The sequence below is a fragment of the Tachyglossus aculeatus genome, chromosome 15 (genome assembly GCF_015852505.1).
Source record: "Tachyglossus aculeatus isolate mTacAcu1 chromosome 15, mTacAcu1.pri, whole genome shotgun sequence".
Lineage (NCBI taxonomy): Eukaryota > Metazoa > Chordata > Mammalia > Monotremata > Tachyglossidae > Tachyglossus > Tachyglossus aculeatus.
The window spans coordinates 4891654-4909219 of NC_052080.1; the positions used below are offsets into that span (position 1 = coordinate 4891654).

Consider the following 17566-nt stretch of genomic DNA (forward strand, 5'->3'; position numbering starts at 1 on the left):
GGGGCTTGAACCCATGACCTCCGACTCCAAAGCCCGGGCTCTTTCCACTGAACCACGCTGCTTCTCTAGCACTTGGGAGAGTACAATATAACAGAGTTGGTGGACACATTCCCTGCCCTCGGTGAGCTCACAGTCTTTGGGCAAGTCACTTCACTTCTCGGTGCCTCAGTTCCCTCATCTGTCAAATGGGGATTAAGACTGCGAGCCCCCCGTGGGACAACCCGATCACCTTGTAACCTCCCCAGCTCTTAGAACAGTGCTTTGCACATAGTAAGCACTTAATAAATGCCATCATTATTATTATTAGAGGGGAAGACAGACATTAACATAAATCAATCAATCACCGATGTGGACTTAAGTGTTGTGGGGCTGAGTGAGGGGTGAATAAAGGGACCAAATCAGGGTGACGCAGAAGGGACTTGGAGAAGAGGAGAGGAGGGCTTAGTCAGGGAAGGCCTCTTGGAGGAGGTGTGCCTTTAGTAAGACTTTGAAGGTGGGGAGAATCATTGTTGGTTAAGAGGGAGGGTGTTCCAAGAGCAAAGCAGGACTTGGGTGAGAGTTTGGTGGCCAGATAGATGGATCAATCTGTCCATCTATCTTGGGTGAGTAGTTTGGCGCTAGAGGAGCGAAATGTGTTGGCTGGATTGTAGTGGGAGAGTAGCAAGGTGTCTTAGGAGGGGGCAAGGGCATTGAGTGCTTTAAAGCCAAAGATAAGCAGCTGCTGTTTGATTCAGAGGTGGAGAAGAGGTCTTGTAATGCAGAAAAAGTCTTATTCTCCAATTCCTCACCGGTTACAAATTTGAAATATTTGAATAAAAAGACAAAAAGACACTGTAGGAGATGCTACATGTCGCAAATTTTGCATTCGATGCATTTGTCAGTTCATGTACGGAACTCAGGAATATTTACCAGTGTTACCAAATACACCTAAGTCCTAAATATAGACAAATAATAATAGTGGCACTTATTAAGCACTTGCTATGTGTCAAGCACTGTTCTGAAGGCTGGGGTAGATACAAGTAAATCAGGTTGGACAGAGTTCTCTCCCACATGGGGCTCAGAGTTTAAGTAGGTGGGAGAACAGGTATTTAATACTTAATAATATTCTGCAATTATTTGTTTAGCATCTACCCTGAAAGAAACTCTTCTGATTTAGTTTCCCAATTCATTCTAGTGGGCACTAAGGTTTGGAACTTAATACATATTTTCCTTTGTAGTCTTTTCACTCAACTTTCTCTGCCTTTTTAAATTTCAGTTAGAAGTAAAGTGTTTGGGGGCAACTTAGAGCAGAGGCCCAAAATGCTTTATGTAGTGTAAACATACTTGTCGATCTGTTAATTGCTATTCATTTAGAGTCAGAACACAAAGTGCAGTGGTTGAATTATAATCCTCAAATAGGGAGTTGTCCTTCAGTTCAGGAGATGACCCTGTCAATGATGAGGTGAGGTGGTGGTTTTGTGTGTGAAAGCGACTAAGCTAATCTGTCCAAGACTGTGTCTCTAGACTGTAAATTCCTTGTGGAAAGGGAACATGTTTCTACTGTATTCTCTCTCAAGTGCCTAGCACAGTGTTCGACACGCAATATGTGCTCAGTAAATTCGTTCATTCATTTATTGAGTGCTTACTGTGTGCAAATACCGTGTGTAAATACCATTGACTGAGAATTTGTAACGTAACTACCCATACATAAACCAACTGCTTCCTTTAAGGCAAGATGTGAAGGTCCAAAGTATTTTCCAATACATATATCAAATATACATATTTATTTAGAAGCAGCGTGGCTCAGTGGAAAGAGCCCGGGCTTTGGAATCAGAGGTCATGGGTTTGAATCCCGGCTCCGCCACATGTCTGCTGTGTGACCTTGGGCAAGTCACTTAACTTCTCTAAGCCTCAGTGACCTCATCTGTAAAATGGGGATTAAGACTGTGAGCCCCACGTGGGACAACCTGATCACTTTGTATCCCCCCAAGCGCTTAGAACAGTGCTTTGCACATAGTAAGCGCTTAACAAATGCCAACATTATTATTATTATATTTATATCTGTATATATATAAAGCGCTTAGGACAGTGCTCTGCACACAGTAATCGCTCAATAAATACGATTGAATGAATGAATCAAATGCCATCGAGTCATTTCCTATTCAGAGCTACTTTACGGATAAATTTCCTCCAGAACGTCCTATCTTCTGTCATAATCCTGTTTCCGATATAATAACGATAGAATCGGGTTGAATCGTGATCAACATCTTCACAAACAGTATTTGCTCCTCTTGCATCTTGTCCCTTAAAGGAATTAGTTGTATTGTCTACCGGCCTGTATTTCTCCTAGCCCGTTGGGTTAAGAAGCTTGCAGTGTTTCTCCCATGGGATGTTCAGCTTCTCCGCGCCAGGCCCAAAAGTGGAATGATTGTGCGAAGAGGTGAGAGACTCATTCCATGTGAACTTTAGCTTTGGATCCCGTTACCGCGAATGTGATGGTCTGTAGCCCTCATGGTGAAATCTATTGTTATAATACACGGAATGCTATCCAATTTAGTGCATGCCTGAAATGCATATTCAGGGTTAGTAGTAGAGGGAGGTAGCGTTTTAAAGACCTGGCTTGACTACTTTGACTTAAACACAGGATGAAATGTGCTGTACTTATATTCAAATAGTTTTCCTCACATGGATATAATTTAAAGATTCTCTTGTGAACTTAATGACACATTTTCATTTGCTTTGATACTCCTTTCATTGGGCAAAAATTCCCCCGAATTCGTGATTGGGGTCTCCCTGACTCCAATTAGCATTGTACGTGACTTTTAATATTTACCCCTTTGGCGTCATTCTTAAAATGGTATTTGTTAAGTGTTTACTATGTACCGGGCACTGTTCTACGCGCTGGAGTAGATCCAAAGCCAATCAGATCCAATACAGTCCATGTCCCACATGGGACTCACAGTCTTAATCCCCATTTTACAGATGAAGGAACTGAGGCACAGAGAGGTGAAGTGATTTGTCCAAGGTCGTACAGCAGACAATTCTGATTCCCAGGGCCCTGGTTTATATATTAGGTCACACTACTTCTTTAATGGTGGTATCATGGCTAGCCGGTAATTTTCATGATAATTATTACATCACTTAGCATTTCCCCAATAGATCTGCATTTCTGTCTTACCCTTGATTAGGGGTTAAGGTTAAACTGTTGATTTCTCCCTGAAAACATACATATTTATCCTGAATAGAAAAAAAAGTTAGAGTGATGTGTGTCTAGGTAGACAATGAGGAAAAGGAATGTGAGATGGTCCTGAAGGTTCCTCCGCGGCATGGTGTGAGGCGGGGCTTGGATCTGGAAATCATCGTGGTTTACAGCAGTTGATCCAGTTTATAAAAACTTTTCCCCATACCGTGTCACACACTGAACTTTCCCACTCTTCAAAAGATGAGAAAGACAAATTGTTGCCAACTTGTACTTCCCAAGCGCATAGTACAGTGCTCTGCACACAGTAAGCGCTCAGTCAATATGATTGAATGAATGAATGAGAAAACCAAGCCCAATTGTTCTGATTTCTAATTCTAAGCGCTTAGTACAGTGCTCTGCACACAGTAAGCACTCAATAAATATGGTTGAATGAATAATTTTGCTTAATCATATGGGTACAGAAACCGATGGTGTGGTGGCAGATGGAGAACTCCGTCAGCACTGGAGGCTACCAGTGCTTGGCACATAGTTAGCACTTAACAAATACCATCATCATCATCATCATCATCGTAGCATATTCCTCATGGCATAGTGGATGGAGCACGGGCCTGGGAATCAGAAGGTCGTGGGTTCTAATCTCGGCTTCCCCACCTGTCTGCTGTGTGACCTTGGGCAACTCGCTTCACTTCTCTGTACCTCAGTTCCCTCAACTGTAAAATGGGTATTGAGACTGTGGCTCCGCGTTGGACACGGACTGTGGCCAACCCGATTTGCTTGTATCCGCCCCAGCGCTTAGTATGGTGCCTCTCACATAGTAAGTGCTTAACAAATGCTGTTATTATTACTATTATTATTCCTCAAAACTGAGTTGTTGCAAGAAATTCTAGACTATTTGTGAAACTGCAGAGGGAGAACATAATCCAGAAAATATGGACAAATAAATCCCCAGTTTTATGGGTAGAAGGCTCTCTATGCACTTATGAAATCTTTGGGGAGAAAAATTTTAAAGCCCGGGAATATTAATAATAATGATAATTGTTGTATTAAGTGCTAACTATAGGTCAAGCACTGTTCTAAGGCCCATGCGTTTGACACTAAGCTACGCTGCTTCTCAAGGTTTCAGGGAGTTTACCCGATTTTTAAGTGGAAGTTATGTGATACTGTTGATTGGACTCTTAAAAGGATTCAGAATTTAATCAGGGCTCCTTGGCCCTTAAGCCCAGCCTGATTTGGAAGGATAGATATTAGAAGGGAAGAGCATGTCATCATATCGTAAACTCCTTGAGGGTAGGGCTCCTGTCTACTAATTCTGTATCTCAAGAGCTCTTCACAGAATGAGCACTCGGTAGTATTCATTGATTTCTGCATTCCATATCATAAAGGTAAAATAACTTGGATGTTAACTGTGGTTTCTGAAAAGAGAAGCTCTGTGATTCATTTATACACGTAACACTAGCATCTGAAGCACTTCGGGAGTTCGATTCTCTCGTAACAAATACCATTAACCAAAAAAAAAAGATTCAGAAACTCTCTAGGCAGTCAGTCAGTCGGATTCAATCGTATTTTTTGAGCACTTACTGTGTGCAGAGCACTGTATTAAGTGTTTGGGAGAGTGCAACAGAGCAATACACAGACCCCAAAACGGCTCACAACAAAATCTCCCCCTTTTAGACTGTGAGCCCACTGTTGGGTAGGGACTGTCTCTATGTGTTGCCAATTTGTACTTCCCAAGCGCTTAGTACAGTGCTCTGCACATAGTAAGCGCTCAATAAATACGATTGATTGATTGATTGATTGATTGACCCCTGAGAGATAGGGTTCAGGTATTGCTGTGCCCTTTTAACTGATGGGGAAGGTGGGGCTTGGGGAGGTTAAGTGATTTGCCCAAGACCACACACTAAATATTAATTCATTCATTCAATCGTATTTATTGAGCGCTTACTGTGTGCAGAGCAATGTACTAAGCACCTGGGAAGTACAAGTTGGCAACATATAGAGACGGTCCCTCCCCAACAGCGGGCTCACAGTCTAGATGGGGGAGACAGAGAACAAAACAAAACATATTAACAAAATAAAATAAATAGAATAAATATGTACAAATAAAATAGACAGCGGATCTTCTGACTTTCAGGGTCTCAGCTCTTCCACTGAGCCCCGCTCAGCAACCTTCAGAGAAATCTATTCAGGACAACCATGAAAACCCATTTAGCTGTCAAATTATCCTATTTACTCCCCTCTGGAAAAAAAACATGCTAAGGAAATAGCAAGATTGTTTGAAAAGAATAGCGCTGCTTCGGCCGTGAGCTCAGCGAAGGGCTTGGGAGCCAACTTCCACAGTGATATAAAAGTTTCCATCATCCGAATCCTCCCCATTACGTCTTCTGCTGCTACCTCGCTCAATCCAAGGTTTAAAAATAGCCTCCCGGCCTTGCCTTCTGGGGGTGCCAATTGGGGAAATTATAACGAGAGGCTGAGGGAAGCAGCGGCTAGAGGCGAGTGATGGAGAAAAAGTCGGGGCCATCTAGGACTGAAAAAGTAATTTTATTATTTATATCTATCTGTACTCTTCCTTTTTTACTTACTGCCGTGCACTCGGTTCGGCTAGAGTGGTTTTTCACCAAGCATTTTGGATAGAATGCAGTGCTAAAATAAGACATGTTTTTCCTACAGTGTGCACCTGGAACAGTCGTGTGAAAAAACCTGACATGTCCTGTGGGGTGGGTCTCATGAATTGAATTTTCTTGAACATAGGTTCTTCTGGGGTACAACTCCTGGATTATAAAATAAATTTTATGCATTTGTCCGTCTCTTTAAATTAGAAGCTCCTTGAGGGCAAGACCTTTATCGTCTATTAAATGTTACCAAGCACCTCTTGAACTGTTTTGTACCCACTAGGCGCTGAATGATAATAATAATAACGATGATGGTAATAACAGTGATTATTATTATTATGGTATTTAAGTGCTTACTCTGTGCCAGGCACTATACTAAGTGCCGGGGTGGATACAGACAAATCAGATTGGACACAGTCCCTGTCCTACCTGGGGCTCACAGTCCCAATCCCCCTTTTACAGATGAGATAACTGAGACTCAGAGAAGTGAAGTGACTTGCCCAAGGTCACAAAACAGACAAGCGATGGAGCTGGGATTAGAACCCATGACCTTCTGACCCGAAGGCCCGTGCTGTAGCCACTAGGCCATGCTGCTTCTCACTAAATGTGGTCGATTATGGTAATGATTGTAATTATACCTGTGGTCAGCACTTTATTTTCTTGGAGTTAACTCAGGTTGGAGCCTAAATCAGTTTCTAGAAAGGGATGGAGGAAGAAGAAATGCTTTTAAGAGTCCCACCCTTACATTCCCTTACAACCCCCCCCCCCCCAAAAAAGAAAAAACCCCTCTAAATGGCAATATAATGGTAGCAGGACTTAAAATTCGGAATTTAGTCTCAGATTTCCAGGTCACGAGTTGTCTACCGTAATGCAAGTGGTTCTACAGTCCAAGGCCTTTGGTAGGAAGTGTGCAAACAACTTTTTAGCTTGTCACGTGGAGACCAGTTGGACGGGATGTTTAAAAAAAGCTCCAGGGGAGACGTGAATGAGGATGAAGTGGACATGTATCTATTCCCCATCTTTTCTTCCTACTTACCTCTTCCTCCTCTCCTTTAATCCCCATGTCTCCCAACCCCTGCTCCAACAACCAACACCATTTGTCTGGCTAGGTCAATCATTCAGTCAGTCAATACTATTTATTGAGCGCTTACTATGTGCAGAGCTCTGTCCTAAGCACTTGGGAGAGGACAATAGACACATTCCCTGCCTACAACAAGCTTACAGTCTAGTAAGGAAAAATAATGGAACTGAACGTCACTATTTGAAACCACCTAGTTCAGTTCCTTATCTCATAGGGAGTATTTTTGGTTCCTTATTAAAAATATTTACTGTGGTTTAGCAACTATGCAGTTTAGGATAGTCTTCCTACTAAGAGTCTGGGGGGGTGGGGGGAGCAGTGCTTAAAACAGGCACTCTCTCTCTTAGTTCAGTTCCTTATCTCATAGGGAGTATTTTTGTTTCCTTATTAAAAATATTTACTGTGGTTTAGCAACTATGCAGTTTAGGATAGTCTTCCTACTATCTAAGAGTCTGGTGGGGTGGGGGGAGCAGTGCTTAAAACAGGCACTCTCTCTGTCTTCCAGGTGTAGATTTATTTGACAGTATTTTAGACTGTGAGCCCACTGTTGGGTAGGGACTGTCTCTATATGTTGCCAATTTGTACTTCCCAAGCACTTAGTACAGTGCTCTGCACATAGTAAGCACTCAATAAATACGATTGATGATGATGATGACATACCGGGTAAAATTGTAGCCTGTGGAATTGCTGGGCTTCTTATCATTGCTGTCATCATGGTATTTGTGAAGCGCTTACTATGCACTAAGCCCTGTTCTAAGCTCTGGGGTGGATACAAGTTGATCAGGCCGAAGAGTTGACGATTACGATTTTGGATCGCAAGTGAGCAGGGAAACCGAACCTAACAACTGGACTCTCAGAAATTGAGGGTTGGGAGACTAGGAAGAGCCGAGCAGAGTGAGAAGGGACGCGTTCCTGGATGACAGTAAGAGCTCTGACCTTTTAGCAGCGTGGCTTCATGGAAAGGGCACAGGCTTGGGAGTCAGAAGGACCTGGGTTCTAATCCCGCCTCCGCCACTTTTCTGTTGTGTGATCATGGGCAAGTCACTTCACTTCTCCATGCCTCGGTTTTCTCGTCTGTAAAACGGGGGTGGAGCAGGGGCTGTGTCCAAACTGATTAACTGTCCCAGCACTTAGAAAAGCGCTTGGCGCCTAGAAAGTGCTCCATAATTATGATTATTGTTATTTTTATTATTAAGCAAAGAGTAACAGACAAGCAGAAAATGACAAATTATTTCCTCCAAGAGGCCTTCCGTGATTAAGCCCTGTTTTCCTCTTCTCCCACTCCTTTCTGTGTCACCTTGACTTGCTCCCTTTATGAGCCCACTGTTGGGTAGGGACTGTCTCTATATGTTGCCAATTTTGTACTTCCCAAGCGCTTAGTACAGTGCTCTGCACACAGTAAGCGCTCAATAAATACGATTGATGATGATGATGATGATGATGATTCATCCCCCTTCCTAGCCCCACAGTACTTCTGTTCATATCTGTGATTTATTGATTTTTATTAATGTCTGTCTCCCCCTGTAGCCTATAAGTTCATTGTTGGCAGGGAATGTGACTGTTTATTGTTATATTGTACTATCCCAAGCCCTTAGTACAGTACCGTGCACATAGCGAGCGCTCAATAAGTAATTTGACTGATTGCAAGTTCGTTTGGGGCAGGAAACCTGTCCACCAACTCGGTATTGTACTCTTCCAAGCGCTTAGTGCAGTGCTTTGTGCACAGTAAGTGCTCAGTGAATACCATTGATTGACTGATTTCTTCAGAGTGGGGTTTGATTCAGTTCCTGGTGGAGCCATTTGAGAATTTTGTTAGTCGCATGTTGGTACTTGTTGGAGCTGAATTTGTGCAGTTCTCATCTTCTTCTTGTTTAAAATCAAAACCACTCGGTTGGAACACTCCCAGGGAAGAAAGGAGCCAGGAGTTGTGATTGAAAACATCTATGAAGTGAAGAGGAACGGTTTATTACCTCCTCTCTACTGTCTGCTGTATCGTAGGCCTCCAGTTTCACAAGTGAATGACAGAATGTACCAATGAATGGAAAAGTCAACTTAAAAAAAGAAAACTTGGAAAAACATAATTTGGGAAAAAGGTTCTAGACAAATTGAAAACAATGCTATTCTACAGTTTGAAAAGGAAACAAAGCAACTTTTGAAAATGTTTTTTAAGAAATGACTTTCTGATGGCTTCTGGTTCTGATTGAACTGATTCCCTGCAATAGCAGTGCTGCCCTGATGATCCATTTCTATGATGCAAAAAGCAAGTATCACTTTAATATCCCTTGACGTGTAGTACGCGCTCAGTAAATACCATTGATTGATGGATTGATTTAAGCTTTCTGGGTGTCCTAATGAATAATATCTCCAAACTTCGGCTCAGTACACCCAGATCTCCAAGGACATGGGGATTCCATTCTTGCAGTACCTCATGCTAATGAAAACGTGGCTCAGTGGAAAGAGCCCGGGCTTTGGAGTCAGAGGCCGTGGGTTCGAATCCCGGCTCCACCACAAGTCTGCTGTGTGACCTTGGGCAAGTCACTTAACTTCTCTGAGCCTCAGTTCCCTCATCTGTAAAAATGGGGATTAAGACTGTGAGCCCCACGTGGGACAACTTGATCACATTGTATCCCCCCGCAGCGCTTAGAACAGTGCTTTGCACATAGTAAGCGGTTAACAAATGCCATCATTATTATTATTATTCTAGGGCCCATCTCTGTCTCCTTTGGGATTGCAAGCATAATCATTTTTTCCAAGGCCTTGTCGTGTTGTATCCAGACATATGTGTGTTGTCAAAAGAATGCTCCCTAATTCTGCCTCCACATTCCGTCCAAAGCAGAGAGAGAACATGCAGTTTGGGAGAGCTAAGGGCATGCTGATTATGTAATAGGGAGAGAAGTCATTCAGTCAGTCAGTTGTATTTATTGAGCGCTTACTGCATGCAGAGCACTCTACTAAGCACTTGGGAGGGTACAAAATAACAACATAACAGACACATTCCCTGCCTACGATGAGTTTATAGTCTAGAGGGGGAGATACAAATGCCAGTGGTCGGATTGCTTAAAGTCCTCTCATGATGTTTTGGGGTTCTTTTACAGTGTTTGCTAAATGCTTATTATGTGCCAGCCACTGTACTGAGCGCTGCGGTAGATACAAGAATATTAGGTTGGGCACAGTCCATGTCCCACGTGAGGCTCACAGCTTTAACCCCCTTTTTAGAGATGAGGTAACTGAGGCACAGAGAAGCCAAGTGACTTGTCCAAGGTCACACAGTGTACAAGTGGTGGAGCCAGAATTAGAACCCAAGTCCTTCTGACTCAGACCCGGGCTGTATTCACTAGGCCATGCTGCTTCTTTAATGTTGGACTATTGAGGCAATAGGACCTGCAGAAGAGAGATGTGAGGCGATATGACCCTTACAGTTCTAACATCGGGACATATAGAGACAGTCCCTGCCCAACAGTGGGCTCACAGTCTAGAAGGGGATGCAATGCACTGTACTGAGCACTTGGAAAGTAACAAGAATATCTTGTTTCGGAATAGCCCTTTCATTCTCTAAACACTCTCACATCGCTTATCTCCCGTTTTGCCCCCCTCACAACAACCCTTGTGAGGTAGGTAGAAAAGTAGGTATTTCTCCCCCTTTTAGACTGTGAGCCCACTGTTGGGTAGGGACCGTCTCTAAATGTTGCCAACTTGGACTTCCCAAGCGCTTAGTACAGTGCTCTGCACACAGTGAGCGCTCAATAAATACGATGGATTGAAAAGCATCATGGCCTAGAGGATACAGAACTTGCCCAGGAATCAGAAAGACCTGGGTTCTGATCCCGCCTCCACCATCTCTATAGGTTGCCAACTTGTACTTCCCAAGCGCTTAGTACAGTGCTGTGCACACAGTAAGCGCTCAAAAAATGCGATTGAATGAATGAATGAATGAACCACTTGTCTGCTGTGTGACCTTGGACAAGTCTCTTCTCTGTGCCTCAGTTCCCACATGGTGATTAAGACTGTGAGCCTTATGTTGGACAGGGACCGTGTCCAAGAAATATCTTGTATCTACCCAGCACCACCGTCTCGGACTGGCACCTGGAGAGAGTTTCCTGTACTCTCCCAGCGTGGCTCAGTGGAAAGAGCCCGGGCTTTGGAGTCAGAGGTCACGGGTTCGAGTCCCGGCTCTGCCATGTATCTGCTGTGTGACCTCGGGCAAGTCATTTAAGTGGATGGCAATCCACTACAAATTCAAACTCACCTGTGCTGGGCAGCAGCGAGAGTCGAGGGTGGAGACTCAAGCTTAACGCGGGGAGGAAGGTAATGGTAAAGAACTTCCCTATTACCAAGGAAACTATGGATCCACTACCAGAAAGATTGCAGACGGAGGTGGGGCATTCTAGGAAAGATCTGTCCATGGAGTCACTATCAATCAATCGTATTTATTGAGCGCTTGCTGTGTGCAGAGTACTGTACTAAGCGCTTGGGAAGTACAAGATGGCAACACATAGAGACAGTCCCTACCCAACAGCGAGCTCACAGTCTAAAAGGGGGAGACAGAGAACAAAACCAAACATACTAACAAAATAAATAGAATAGATAGGTACAAGTAAAATAGAGTAATAAATATGTACAGGCATATATACAGGTGCTGTGGGGAAGGGATATATACAGCGCTCTGCACATAGTAAGCACTCAATAAATATGATTGATGATGATGATGAAGGGAAGGAGGTAAGATGGGGGATGGAGAGGGGGAGAGAGAGGGGGAGAGTCACTATGGGTCGGAGTTGGCTCGGCGGCATAAGACAAGACCCCAGTGCTTAGTACAGTGCCTTCCACATAGTAAGTGCTTTACAAATCCCATAAAAAAAGGGTCAGGGAAATTCAACCGTTGCATCAAAACTAAAATCCGCAGTACATTACCGCCAGGCCACTTGTACTCCAGACCACCTTAGATCGAAACCATCGTGACCCTCCATTTTCTCTGTGCACGATTGAGGCTTAAATTGGACGGGATTTCTCAAAATCTCCGGCCCAGCACCATTTATTGATGGAGGGCAAGTACTTCCCAAGCGCTTAGTACAGTGCCGTGCACACAGTAAGCGCTCAATAAATACGATTGAATGAATGAATGAAATGGCCTCCTCACTGTAATGGAAGGCCTTCTTGTTCAGTGCCTATGAAAGCCCCGTCCATTCCAGGCAGTTGTGGTTGCCCTTGGGCGAACCCGGTAAATATTATTTTCGACTTTTAAGGGCTGCTTTTCAAAGCACATTCGGTTAACTCTTGGCTACCCTGCGCCAGCTGCCGAGAAGGTTTTCCCAAAGGCAAACTTGTTGGTCAGTGTAACTGGAGATGGGAAATATTCCTACCTGCAGTTCTGAGGCTGTTAGGCTGTGAAACAAAATCGGTTTAAGAAAATTAGAGTAAACGCATATAAACCAGTTTCCCGTTACTGTGCCTTTGTGTGTAGATGTCACGGACCCTTCTCCCACAGTTTGTTGCTATTTAGATCGCACCTTCATAACGGTATTCCCTTTCATTACAAATTTTGCCCCGATCACCATCTCCAGTTCTGTAAACCGAAGGAAAGGGCCAAATATTATTGCGGCTCAGACAGAAATGGAAATTGCCGTTTATTAAAAAAAATGCCTGCAAAGTACGGTCAATATGCGTTCTGGGACCTACTTGGAATTCAGGTACTTATTTTAATCCATTTTACCTTGTCAAATATTTTAATTAAAATGTGAGAACGGGCCCTCCATTGTGACCCTTTTATACTGTGAGCCCACTGTTGTGTAGGGACTGTCTCTATATGTTGCCAACTTGTACTTCCCAAGGGCTTAGTACAGTGCTCTGCACACAGTAAGCGCTCAATAAGTACGATTGATGATGATGATGTTTATAAATTGATCAAAATGCCTTTTAATGTCAGGTTTATATACAAGGCTAAAGACTTAACAGCTTGTTTAATCCCCTCCTTAAGGGTCCCTTGTCTGCCTCAGCTTCTCTGAATAAGTTTCGCAAGATGGAGCGGGGAGAAGGGGTCTGGGTTCTCATCTGCCCTAGTGGATAGAGCACTGACTCGGCCACTTGTCTGCTGTGTGGCCCGGGCAAGTCACATAACTTCTCTGTGCCTCAGTTCCCTCTTCTGTAAAATGGGGATTAAGACGGTGAGCTCCGTGTGGGACAGGGACTGTGCCCAACCTGATTAGCTTGGATCTGCCCCAGTGCATAGTATAGTGGCTGGCACATAGTAAGTGCTTAACAAATAGCATTTATTACATACACTATTATTGCCACGAGCAGCTGAGCGGTACCTGCTCCTCGGAGGGTGACTTGTAGTCTCCAGTTCCAGACTCAAGCAGAGCTCTGTTCTAGCAGAGCGGTGTTTTGGGGTCTGATAATCGATCAATCGTCGGTATTGATCGAGGGCTTCCTGGGATCCGCTGACCTTGACCCTGTCTCTGGCCCCTGTGAGAGCAAATATGAAGTGTCTCCATGACAACAAAAGGCCTAAAGCAGTTGCCTCCACCCCCTCTGGCTCTACCACCACTGGCTGTTTTTGCTGGGGCGAGATCTAACTGTGGTATTTGTTAAGCACTTACCATGTGCTCTAAGCGCTGGGGTTGATACAAGCTGGGATAATGTCTTGAGGATAAAAGCTCTCACTGTTCCCCGATTTCTATGGAGGGCGACCATTCTTTACTGAAATCTGAGCTGGTTCATCGTGCGTGGACCGGTATTTACCATATGTAAGATGTTTCTCTACTAAGTCATAGTTAATATCATGTGTTGGGTTGTGTGAAACACCCTATTTAGTGCCATCTAAGACTGACTTTGGGAAGTCATGGTAAATATGCTTTTTGAGGGAAACTTAATTATGGTGTTCTTTAATCATTAGGTCTGAGCAAATTCCTTTGAGGCTAGAAAAAATCAAAGTGGTAAGGGAGATGCTAAAGGAAATCACCATATTGGCGAGGAATTCTCCCCATCCCAGCCAAGCACTTCACTGTCCCCAAGTCATACTTTACTCTCTCCCACAGTCACATCCCGTTCCCATTACTTATCCCATTCCCACCACTCCTCTTCAGCAAACCGTGACCTGTTGTCTTTCTAGAAAGTCCAAGAGACCCACTTCCATTCCGGAGTGAGGCCATTACTCTTCCCACTGTTTCCCCCATCTTTTACCCTTCCCAGTTGCCTGGAAGCATAGCTTAAGGGTGTTTCTCCTTACAACCCTAGTCGGTTGAGTGTGGGTTTTGCATTTTGGGTTTGTGTGTAGGTGAAGGATTTAGCTTTATTTTAGGATTTAGTATGTGTTTTTCTTTATTTATTAGCCCTTTATTTCCTTTATTTATTATTATTATTTATTAATAAATTCATTTATTTATTAGTTAATAATTATTTATTAACGTTCTGCTTATAACGTTCTGCCCAACACTTTAGGGGTACAGTATCCTGAGTCCAAGTACTGACTGACCAACTGACCGATCGAATCACCAATATGTTGCGGGGATCCAGGAACCCATTTTAATGCATTTGAAAATAGAACACTTTTGCAATTCCAAGAAAAATATAGCGCCTTTCCCTCACCTGACTCTGTCTTCATTTTTTAGATTCTCCAAGTCAGAGGCCTTCCTAGATCGTGGTCAAGTGTTCATTCAGTCAGGTAAGTATCACTATTTTTCTGTAGTTGAATTGTGACTGGATTATTAGATCCATTCTGGTTTTTTATGACATTCGTTAATCGCTTACTATGGGCCAAACACGGGGCTAAGCGTTGGAATAGATACAAGTTCGTCAAGCCGGATACAGTCGAGATACAGATACGGGACTCGCAGTCGAGAGGGATAACAGGTATTGAATCCCCATTTTGCAGTAGAGGAAACTGAGGCACAGAGTTGGGATTTGTCCAGGGTCACCCAGCAGGGAAGTGGCAGAGGCAGGATTATAATTCACACCCTCTGCCTCCCCAGATCCGTGCTTTATCCACTTGTCCGTGGTACTTTCACATTTCCTTTTTCCTCTATTTTCTTTTTTATTCTGGGTAACTAGTTCTCCCCCTTTTAGACTGTGAGCCCACTGTTGGGTAGGGACTGTCTCTATATGTTGCCAACTTGTACTTCCCAAGCGTTTAGTACAGTGCTCTGCACACAGTAAGCGCTCAATAAATACGATTGATTGCTTGATTGATAGTTCCTTCTTGTAGCTGTTTTATTCTTCTCTTTTTATCTCTCTCCTAAAGCCCTGCCTTCATCAAATATTAGCTTTGTCAAGTTTTTACTGTTCTCTCCTTTCACTGCAAAACAGAGAGTAGGATGGTTTTTCTTGCATCTGTGACTATGGTTGTTGTGAATATTGGAATTTGAGCAGCAAGGAGCCCCAAACTCCACTCTTCTAGCCCCAATTTCTAAAGGTTCTTGGAAGTTTATTGTCTTCCTGGTCTTTCTGATTTTTTTTTGTATGTTTATCATTTCATCTTTCCTTATGAGTCCGCCGCCAGCTCCCTACACCCTCTCCGACCTTATTTAGAGTTTGTGAGCCCCTTGAGGGTTAGGAACTGGGTCTAATTAGTCATTCATGTCTCAATGCATAGCCTGGCTTTGCACACAGTAGGTGTTTAATGAATATCATTATTACTACTATAATAATAATAATAATTATGGTATTTATTCTAAGCTCTGGGGTAGATACAAGGTCAGCAGGTTGTCCCACGTGGGGCTCACGGTCATAATCCCCATTTTGCGGAGGAGGTAACTGAGGCACAGAGAAGCTAAGTGACTTGCCCAAAGTCACTCAGCTGACAAGTGAGAAGCAGCAAGGCTCAGTGGAAAGAGCACGGGCTTTGGAGTCAGAGGTCATGGGTTCAAATCCCGTCTCCGCCACTTGTCAGCTGTGTGACTTGGGGCAAGTCACTTCACTTCTCTGGGCCTCAGTTCCCTCATCTGTAAAATGGGGATTAAGACTGTGAGCCCCATGTGGGACAATCTGATCACCTTGTAACCTCCCCAGCACTTAGGACAGTGCTTTGCACATAGTAAGTGCTTAATAAATGCCATTATTATTATTATTATTATTGTTGTTATTATTATTATTATTATTAAGTGGCGGAGTCAGGATTAGAACCCACGACCTCTGACTTCCAAGCCTGGGCTCCTTCCACTAAGGCACACTGCTTCAACCGAATTAGCCGACACGTTCCCTATAGTTTACTACAATATATTCTAATTAGCATATACAAATGTATATTAAGAATACTGTGCATCACGCCATTTTTACCTAGAGTGCAAAAAGCTTTTGGTCGCCTTTCAGTATTCCCCTCGCAAAGACGGCCATTCAAACCCAGTACTTACTCATGATCTCCCAGGAGCGAATTTCCTGGGAATGTGTAATTCTGCTTCTCAGACCACAGTAATGTTGGCTTTAGTCCCTCGCGATCTCGGTCTTCCTAAATTTCCTCCATGGACGTTGACAACAGCTTCTTTTTTCCTGCACTTCTTCAAGTTTCCTTGATTCCATCAAGTTTTAAGATTGACTTAAGGGATTTCGGTGCGGATACCAACAGGCCTCACCGTCTCAATTAACTCGAGCGCGCAACAAAAGCTTTCTTGTTCCCTGGTCCGGGATAGTGGAGAAGCAGGCTAGTGGGGCTAGTGCAACCCCTTGGGGGCCGGACCTTTTAGGGGAGCCCAGGGCCCCTGAAATTGGGGACCCATTTTCTGGAATTAGAGGATTATCCGACTCCACCCAGAGAATTATCGGACTCCAGGGAAGTTGAGTGACTTGCCCAAGGTCACGCAGCCGGTCACTGGCAGTAGTGAGATTAGAACCCAGGTCTTTTGACTCCCCAGCTTTTGCTGTCTCCACTGGACCGCTCACTGATTAGATTAGGCAACTCTGCCTGACGAGCAACACAACAGAAAACCCTCTCCTTGGTAGGAGGAAAGGCCTGTCTCAGTGACCAGCTCTTTCTGTAAAGTCTCCCAGATCTCATAATTATAATAATAATAATAATAATAGACCGTGAACCCACTGTTGGGTAGGGACTGTCTCTATATGTTGCCAATTTGTACTTCCCAAGCGCTCAGTACAGTGCTCTGCACCCAGTAAGCGCTCAATAAATACGATTGATGTTGATGATGATATTTGTTAAGCACTTATTAAGCTACTAAGCACTGGGGTGGTTACAAGCAAATAGGGTTGGATGGCCCCTGTCCCACCTGGGGTTTATAGTCTTAATTCCCATTTTACAGATGAGGAAACTGAGGCCCAGAGAAGTGAAGCAAATTACCCAAAGTCACACAGCAGACAAGCGGCAGAGTCGGAGGTAGAACGCAGGACCTTCGGACTCTCAGGCCTGTGCTCTCTCCACTACGCCCTGCTGCTTCTCCAAAACAGGCTATTTGTTAAGCGCTTACTATACCAGGCACTATACTGAGCGTGTAGGTGGATATAAGCAAATGAGGTCCCCGTCTCACATGGGGCTCACAGTTTTTCCCCCCATTTTACAGAACTGGGACCTGGGGAACTGAACTGCCTGGCCTAAGGTCACACAGCAGGCAAGTGACAGAGGCAGGATTAGAACCCACCACATACTGACTCTCGGGCCAGTGCTCGACCCACTGTGTCATCCTGCTTCTCCTGTCTTGTGAGCCTTGGGGAAGCCAAGCCCTTCTTTTTATCCAGCCCCTTTCAGCAACTTCA

The 17566-nt window shown here is 43.9% G+C and overlaps 1 protein-coding gene across 1 annotated transcript in view; it reads left to right on the plus strand.

Moving 5' to 3' along the window:
- The window catches only part of ADGRG2 (adhesion G protein-coupled receptor G2), an 86407-nt gene that overhangs the window by 4401 nt on the left and 64440 nt on the right, over window positions 1-17566 (plus strand). The window contains exon 2 of the mRNA XM_038757202.1: window positions 14479-14531. The gene's annotated coding sequence lies outside the window, so the exon portion shown is untranslated. The remainder of the gene's footprint in view (window positions 1-14478; window positions 14532-17566) is intronic.